A 10,000-nucleotide genomic window follows, 5' to 3' on the forward strand; every position below is an offset into this window, starting at 1 on the left:
AAGTCACTATCATTGGCATGACTACAGACAGGACAACGTACAGAGGGTACGAGCAACTTTGCCACCAAAGGTAGTTCCTGCCAAATAGCATGAAGATTCTAAGTGAGATATATACAGGTACACTTGTTAGGAGGAGGAGAATTCCTACGAATGGGATCAAGCCAAGTTCATAGAGTGATATATGTCTAAAAGACAACCGAGAATACCCAAAGATCGCATTACCAGAAATTTGTGTCATCAATCAAATTTCTTCCGCACTGAACTTTAAAAATGATGGCCCACGATTACAAAGGATTGTATAGGATAAAATAAAAAAATTCAAATATCATGCATATTAAGATAACTAGCCTGCTTCCCTTGATCTCAACCAAACAAACACTGTTTTGGTGTTCTCACGATATAACTTTCTAGATGTTTAATGAAAGATAAGTTTGGACAAATCGCGATTCAAAATTTACCCGAAAACAGTCACTTACATGTCTCGTGCTCTCAAATTTCGGTAAATATTGCTTATCGAAAACTCCATGTTGGAGCACAAATCTTGCACCTGGACATCTTCCCTTGATCTCCATCACAGATCACAGATTTGGTTGGAAATATTCCGCAACTCAATGAAAACCTTCGGAAAAATTTAAGTATTTGGCCTCTTACCTCTTGACCGCCATTGTGTGACTTGTGCGAAATTGCATTAGGAATTGCTAAAACGTCTGACCATTTTGTCTCTTTCTGCACTATTTTGGAAGCCATGTTAAAGCACATGTAACCAGGCAGTTTTAAGATTAAATGCACTGTGCATTGACTTGGCAGGCTTGCTTAAATGTAAACAAAAAGGTTGCAAAACCAGAACGAATATACTACATCCCTGTAACACTATTCTTTTGCAAAAAATTGTCAAGAAAGTCAATTTAAAATAATGTCCGACTTCTTGAGCGATCGCAAACGGCAGTCAGTGACAAAACTCTCTGCTGTCTTGTACGGGGTTTTTGTATAAGATAACACCTCCTCTTACTACTTTTCTTTTTTTCCCTTTTAGGCGATATTCTGGTCATGGGAAAAAGATGATAACTTTGATAGCTTGATATATGCACAGATGCGATACAATGGGTAGAGATCCAGGGAAACCCTGTATCGATCAGCAGTGAGTGGACAGGAAATGGCCGGCTGGACCAGAAAGCTTGTCTTGTTGAAAAGGGGGAGGTGATTGGACATGTAAATGAGTTACTGTTACGAGATCCTGACCATTTTGTGGCAGGGGAGCTCCACAAACATGGTGCTAATTGGGCAGAAATTGCAAAATTAGCTCCTTCTTTACACCAAAAAGAGATGTTGTCGTGGATTGGGAATAAGGTTCAATATTCCCATATTTCAGACATTTTAAAGGAACATTCGAGGGGGAGCGTTACGATTCCAATCAGCCCTTGTTCAAGATTAACGTATCGTGCAAACCGTTTCAAGAATTTGTCAGAACAACACTATTAAGTCGACTGAAATCCGGTGCAATTTCTCCAGTGGGCAAGGTTGGTAAGTAACTCCACCTCATATCGTTTTACCGTTAACAGTTGAGCCTACAAAGCAGAGACTGTGTCATGATGCACGATATTTAAATCTCTGGATGCTGGAGAAGCCCCTCGTTGGATAGAGTGACCGACTTACCCCGGTATGTCTTCAAGGATTCTTATCAGACAAGTCGGAGTATGACCACCTCTTACTATCTAAAGAAAGTCGCACATATTTTTGGCATCCAGTGGGGCAGATGACAGACATAATGGTCAGCTCCAGGTGTCCCTTGACAAGGGACAATATAACACTTTAGGTTCTATTGATGAGCGTAATCTCGCAGCTGCTAAATCAGCAGTGTTTCTCGTGGCACTTCATTTGACACGCCTAGGATATTTCCTTGGTTTATCAAAGTCCATCTTAGTTCCCCACAAGATGGTCCCTTAACTCGGTTTTTTTGATAGACTCCAGTAGCAAAGCTTTCTGCCTGATTCCACAAAAGAAGCACAAGTTTATAGAGCTCATCCGGGAAACATTAAAGTCACGTTATGTATCGGTCAAGACGCTCCAGAGATTGGTGGGTAAATGCGTCTCCTTTTCCCTTGCGGTTCCAGCAGCCCGTCTGTTCACTAGGGAGATGTCAGTGGCAATTTCTATGCGTATGCGCACGTTAAAACCAATCACGATCCAAGGTGCACCACGAGATGAAATTGCCCATTGGATTTTTCTAGAAGACTGGGGCGACCCTCTTCCCTGGCGTGAAGAGAGACATCTTCAGATTGAGTTAGCTATGGATGCCTCTCAAACTGGATGGGGAGGGGTCATTTCCACACCTGTGAAGCAGGAAATATCTGATTATTGGTCAAAGGATGAAATGATGTTGGATATTAGGACTAGGGAGGCCTTCGCTGTAGATAAGGTCTTATGGGGAGGGGTCATTTCCACACCTGTGAAGCAGGAAATATCTGATTATTGGTCAAAGGATGAAATGATGTTGGATATTACGACTAGGGAGGCCTTCGCTGTACATAAGGTCTTGCATACTTTAAGGACCTTGTCAAAGATTGTAGCGTCGATGTAATGATTGATAATCTGGCGGTCATGCATGCGTGGAATATTCAAGGGCGTAAAGGTCGCGACTTCAACAACAGTATAAAGGCTTTGTTTTTTACCACTATGGATTTGAACATCCTACTGCACATGTTGTACGTTCCGTCTCAAGAGAATCCGGCGGACGCTCCTTCTCGCAGATTGTCATCCTTAGACTATACACTCGTATCGGAGATCTGGAATGAAGTAGAACTGAGGTTTGGGGGTGGACAGGGTCACTCGTGTGATCTGATGGCTCTCAATTCCAACGCCATGTCTGATAGCCTGGGGCACCCTCTGCCTCATTTGACGCCATACCCTTCGCCTGGGTCAATAGGGGTAAACTTGTTTGCGCAAGACTTGACTCAGTTTTCTACAATCATGCAGCGTCCATATCTTTTCCTGCCAAACGCTCTAGTCGGCCCAGTCTTGTGCTTCCTCCAGTCTTATAGGCAATCATGCACAGTTGTGGTCCTGGATACATACCTGAGAAAGTACTGGTGGCCTCTCTTACAACAGTTTGCTAGAAACGTGCAGAAGCTGGCCGGTGCAGGTGATTCACAAGCCTTCTTACTACCCTCAAGGCAAGGTTGGAGCAGACAAAGCGGGGATCCCAGGGGACTTGTGGGCCTTCGAGATAGTTTTTCCATTAGAGCTCTGAACTGGTCTGTAACAGTGACAATGTTTTCAAAAATACTAGCCATATATTAAATTGAATATGGATAAAACTCCCTAGAATGTGGATCCCTTAGTCAGAATAGTAAATTTTCTCTTCCTTCCTTGTATAATCCTGTGGTATGTAAATACGAAGTTTGACATTTAAGGAGAATAAAGAGTAAAGAATAAAGATCTCCCCATCGTTGCCAAGTTGTTTACACCTTCCGATGCGAATGACCAGGATTTTAGATTCTGTCAACGTTGTGGTTATAACCGAAAAATCGTGAAAGCGTTTAACATTGACAAAACTGACATCGACCTGCAGAGCATTCACCGGTGCTTACGTCAACTAATGGACCTTGATCGTGCTACCACCTACGCTAAAGAGGACTCACTGAGAAAGGAGTTTGAAACCTTTCTTGCCTCTCTTCCTGGCCATATCACATTAGCCACTGTGACTACTCGGAATATTTACCGGTTTCTTGTTAATGACAAGAATGGGAAAACTCAGATTCACCGCAATGGCTGTAAATACATCAGCCGAGTGGGACGATATACTTTTGGATGTCCTATACGTCTATCTTATAAGACAGTGGACTCTTACATTGGTAAGTTGCGAGCTATTCTCCATTCTATCGGACGAGACGGCGAGTAGGACAAGCATCTAGGCCTAGGAAACCCAGCGTTTGAAAAGTCGGTGAAGGATTTTTTGAGGCTGGTAACCGCGGAACAATTACAGGCACAGGTAACACCAAAGCAGGCCACCCCTTTCTTCGTTGATAAGCTAATACAATTATGTTCACACCTAGACAAAAATTGAGAGACTCAGACAGAGTGATTGACAAATTTGTGATAGCTCGCGATCAGGCGTATTTTAAACTAGCTTTCTTCAGTGGAGATCGACCTGGTGACTTGGGGCAGGTTAAGGTCCCTAAAATCCTACGTTTCCCTAATGATGACTGTTTCCTTTTCAATCACATTTGGGGGAAGACGTTAAGAGATGGGGACGACAATGTGTTTGGAGTGAGGAGAAATCTGTAAGCGGAAATCTGTCCTATTCGAGGTATCAAGCGTTATGTAGAGGTAATGCATGATATAAGGGTGGATAAGGACGCCCCTTTTACCTCCTCTGCAGCTGAGTCACGCTTAAAAGGCTACCTTAAGGAGATGAATGCACATGATGGCGAGACGCTCCATGGTTTCCGCTCCGGCTGTGCAATCACTCTAGCTCTTACAGGTGTGGATCTGGCCGAGATCATGGATCATGTTGGATAGACCAGGTGTCACACAGCCCCATACTACATGCAGTTAGCGAAAGTCTTAAATCTGGCTGGAGCCTCTGAGTGGCTGGCCTCGAACATTGGCACAGAACCTTCCTGTTCATGGCAAAATATTAACCAGCTGAAACCGTTTGTGTGTGCTTTCCCTGCAGTCAGCCGTGGGAAGAGATATTACGAAGAACAGCATCTGTGAGGCTTGGCGAATAATCCCTTCACTGGACTTGGACAATTGGATTTCGGTTTAGTCTTGAGGAGTTATGACTTGGTTTGGGGTCTGACTTCTTGGAGGATTTAACGATGGTGTCCCTTAATAGATGGTAATTAGTATTGGGGAGGAGTCCATCATTAGCCTGGTCAACGAGAACAAACTAAGTGACATTATAAGGGATGTGAGCCAAATTTATCCCAAATCTTATTGCGGTGCAACAATGGACGCAGTGTGGAATAGTTTACTATTCGCACTGCATACATTAAAGCAACGCATATAAGAACAGTGCACACGAATAAATTATCACTTTGGCTCAACTGCCGTACGGTGCAGGGATTGTGTAGAAATGGGACGTTTGGTGCTTGCGGGGATTCAATGCTAGATTTGTTTTCCTCACCCACCCGTCAGTCTCACACTGTGACCGTTGTCGGATCGCCAAATTTATCCCCAATCTTATTGCAGTGCAACAACGGATGCAGTGTGGAATAGTTTACAATTGAAAGTGTTCCAGGGCATTATCCAGGTGCTCAAAATCATTTACAGAAACATTAAAAACTCACACTAAAGACCTTCAGAAAAATGATCAGTAGCCTAACACAGCGGCTGTCAACTTCATAAGTACAGTACAGTGTTATAGTCAGGGATCTATGACGAAAGTGAAAACCGTGTGGTATGGTTGTGTTGTTACAATTACAGTAACTATTGTTTGAAAGCGACGGCACTTTAATGTTATCTGTCGCAAGCATGTGCCGGACATTGGTGATGACACGTATAAGTAGTTGTGTTCAGTATTAATATTTGCATTTTTTGAGACCCCTTCCTTGGTGGCTGCCGTTTAACGAGCTGTTGAATAAAGCTTGTCATTAGTTGTCAATCGTAACCAAATTTCGTGACCGTTATACAAGTAAAAAATAATGAAATTGTGGATTCAGGAAGTCTACAGGGTGACCGCATCCATTATACACAGGTGACCGCTATATGCAGGTCAACTTCACAGTAAATGTACGGAACAATTTTTGGGAAGTTGTTCAGTGACCATTATACACAGGGCAGTTATATACAGGTTTGACTGTATGTGGAAGCCTTACAGAAACGACTATCGAGTGCATTCGAAATCTCAAGACTACACCTGAATGAATCGGGGGTTTGCCAGAAGCTACACTAAGATAAAAGGCTCTCATGGAAGCCATTACAACTGGGTGATAGCGTATGCCTACATAGGAAGGAATCCTAAGTTAGACAACCCACGGGAGGGACCCTTCTTGGTAATTGCGTCTTTGTTCGATGTCGTGTATCGGATCCAAAAGACACCACGGTCTAATCCTAAGGTCGTGCACGTTGACAGACTGAAGCCGTATCTAGGACCGCCCTTAGAGAGCTGGATACCACAACAAGAGGGAAAGGAGACACCAAAAGGTAAAGCAGAAGGGCGTAAGGAAGGAATGTTCACCAGAGGAAAAACATCAAAACAAGTATCTTGAAATGAAGTCACAGGAAGAACAGCTCGAGACGGGATGAGGAAGAATGGACCTGGCAAAAGGACAGTCCAAGCACGTGGTACTGAAGCACCTGTTGGCCTGACAGGCAAGGAGCCAGTAACAAAGACCGATGACAACAATAAGACCCCCCAAAAGATTTGGAGAGTGGGTCCCTTCCCTCGTGCCAATCTGTGAAATCCAGAAAAATACAAGAATATGACATTCAGTTGACTTTGCAGAGTCAGTTAGTCCAGTAATGTAACTCGTTCGTCCGTTAGTTTTTTTGATTCTGTTTTGTTAAAAAAGCTGTTAAACAGGGTTTCGTAGCCACCAGTGTGGACCACAGATATCATGATATGCCAAACTGGATTGAAACTGGCGAAAAGGCAGAAAGAAAACATTTCCCACCTGAACACAAAAAGCGTTGACTGTGTAAGAACTATAGTTGACGTAGCATGGCCGTGTAGCCGCGTCAAGCCACAGAAAGCACGCGGAAAATGAAGCCTCGCTGAACTCCAATCGAAACTAGTACCTGGTCAGCGGTCAACTTAAAAAAAAACAGCTGTCAAGCCATCCAGGTCGTGGCTACCCCTTGCAAAACGTATTTGAATATCAACAACATAACTTTGCACACATTCTCTCGTGAAAGCCATGTCAGCCTGGTTCAGATTTAGGCTTCACGTTGTAACGAGATAAGCCTAGAATAAATTCTCTTTGAGCACGAAAAGTCTTCATAAATAATGTGCAACTGGTTCATACCCAGGTTCCTCTCGGTTCGTTGTACAATAGAACAGAATTTAGGACTGCAGCAATTTCTGTTCTGTTCCTCCAAATTCTGTCCCTTTGTGCTTTCGATGTTTAAATTCCGTTTTGATTTCCAAAATTCTATTCTGTTTGCCCAATTTCTATTCTACTGTCCTGAAAAAAGAATTTGATAAAACGTAATAAAATTGGAAGGTTCTTCATAACCGGATTTTGGCGAATATGACCCCTCATATTGTTCGTCAACATTACCAAGACTTTTTAGGACAGACATGTCATAACCCTCGCCAGGTCCACTGACGATTGTTATGCATTTATTAACGATGGTGTTACTTTATGTTGTCTGTAACATGATTTTCAAATAATTTCAGAGAACCTCAAAATGATTTCCGAAAATTAATTTTTACATAATATGAAAGTTTGTTGCTCGTAGGGTTTTCACCTTTTATCTTAAAAAAGTCTGATCAAAGGCATATGATGAAAATCGTTGGGTTTTTTTAGCTAACTCACGTGGGTAAACAACAGGTAGCTGTATGCTTTAGCTTTTTATAATTACTTAGATTGTTGTCATTCTAAAAATATTAAGCGAATGATAGTTAATCGCAACCCTGTTTTTGGCTTGCAAAATCAAAGGCAGGCTTGAAACGGTTTTCCATGTTTTTCTCAGAAACGACTGGATATTTCAAACAAAAAACTACATAGCGCTTGTACACTTACTTAGGTCTACCGTATGCAAAAGAAGAGCAATTTGGATTTTTTGGGCCTTGCCATGAATCGGCGATTTTGGTCGATTTTTGCATGGTCTCGCTTTTAAATCTGTTTTCAAATAATAATGCTAATAATGACCATATTTTTAAGAAAACCTCTATGGTTATTTTTAAACCAGGATGGTACTTCACTAAGGTGCATACTTTGAACCGGATGAGGACATTTCTATCATTTACGAAGAAGAGCCTAAACGTTAACGAGTCTACAGAGGAAAAGTGACAATGGCAATCTCAAGAGGGAAAATATGGCTTTAGATTAAAGAGATTATGTCAAACTACTTTATTCTTCTGCATTTAACTATTTGACATCTGCCAGAATATATTAACTTAGCTGTTTTATCATTTTATCTTCACTTGAAAATGACATCGAAACGTTGTTAGTTTATAGTGCTTTATTTGTAAGGGTTGCATATACAGCACTAATAAATAATACGTATTTGGACTCGCCTCAGTCTGAATGTCTCAGTTAGTGTGTAGTGTTTTATTTGCATTTCTCTGCCCTTTAAAAGTTCGTTATACTTAACCATTGGCGAACATAGTGCTTCGTAACACAGTTTTCTATAACTGCTCATGCCTGTAGTGTTAACTACTCTCAGGAGGTAAGATTGTTTTGTACACGATTTTATCAAGGAACAGAATTAAGTGTTCCCTTATAACCTTAGGCTTGATTCTAAAAGCTTTTGATAATTTCCTGCTTTCTCACAGGAAGAAACCTATCTATAAGAGAAATGATCAGTAAATCAGTTTTAGTACAAAATAATGGTGTGCAAATATGCTTTTAGTGTTTCTTTAAAACCTGATATCAATTGGTGAAGTTCCCATGGATAGCCCTCCATGGGAGAGTGTAAAGGCCTGACCAAATGCTCACAACATTTCAGCGCAACATGGTTAACATTAGGGACTTTAACATACGTACTACGGTTGCTGTGTCGTTAACATGGATAGAGTGTACTTTGTCTTGCTTCAGGTTCTTCGTGAAGAAGCCTGTGTCTGGTGTGTCAAGAAATCCTTGGAGATCCAAGATACCTCCCTTGTTTGCACAGTTTCTGTCTGCACTGTTTGATCAAGGGAACAAGCTTTGCTTGAGAGTTACCGTAATTTCCGGCCGATTACCCGCGGGTAATGCGTTAATTTTCCAGTAAACCGTGGTTGCTGCGGGTAATAGGAAGGTACGGGTAATGCGATAATTTTTAAATCTCAGGTAAGAATTTGACAGATTGAAACAAGTTAAAATGAGAATAATTAAACCAACACTTCCTTCAAATCTGTGTGTTGCCTCGTTCGTTGATTCAACCTTTAAAATGATGCTTTATTTGCCGTAGTCTTTGTAAAACCGCTCGATGAAAGCCGAAGCAAATTGAATGAAAAACAATAATCTTTCCCTTCGACCATGTCACAACTTGTCACTGAATTAAAAGTAAATGAGAAGGAATTTCTCACTTTAACACATCCTTTTCAATTTTAAGAAAGAGTTTATCGTGAGACACAATTCAATGCTGAAAAAGTAACAAGATGCGAATGTGTTTATTTTGTGATCCCACAAATTTTTCTGTTCAAAACAAATCTTTTACGATCTTGTTTAAATAATTTCAAACCTTTACTAATTAATTAAACTGATGCTTCCTTAAAACTTGTGTGTTGCCAAGCTTGTTTGTTACCGTAGTTCAATCTGAAAACTCTTCCTATTCAAGATTTGTGTGATGTTTTATTCTAGTGTTCTAAAAGCCCTCAATGAAAACCGATGCAAATTGAATGAAAAACAAATCAATAGTGTTTAAGTGATTACTGTATTTCACTGCTTTTTTCTTCATTTAATTTAAAAGCATTTCTCACCTGCACTCCTTTCAATTTTGTACATGAAAGATTGAAAGCATTTTTTGTGAAAGCACGCTCAAAGACAAAACAAGATGCCGACATATTTCACGGCACTGCATAATTATTTAGAATGTGAGTGTCGGCACGTGTGTAAACAAAACACTAACTACAGTGAAAATTTTGCTGGATTGTTCAGCGCATCAGTGCAATGTTCCTAGCTACCCCTGGCTTGAGTAATAGAGCATTTTCCCGTTTTAAGCGACTTCCTATATAGGCCCGGTCTTTTGCCCCTGGGTATGCCTTATAACCACCACCCCATCAGGTATTTTTAACATTCGCCCCCACTTTCTCTCAACCTATCAAAATGGCGCTCAATGATCAATCGTAAAGATGTTGGCCTTCAACTCGTATTCTATCGAGTCTTAGCGTTAATACATTGGATATTTA

The sequence above is a fragment of the Montipora capricornis genome, chromosome 4, assembly GCF_036669925.1.
Source record: "Montipora capricornis isolate CH-2021 chromosome 4, ASM3666992v2, whole genome shotgun sequence".
NCBI lineage: Eukaryota > Metazoa > Cnidaria > Anthozoa > Scleractinia > Acroporidae > Montipora > Montipora capricornis.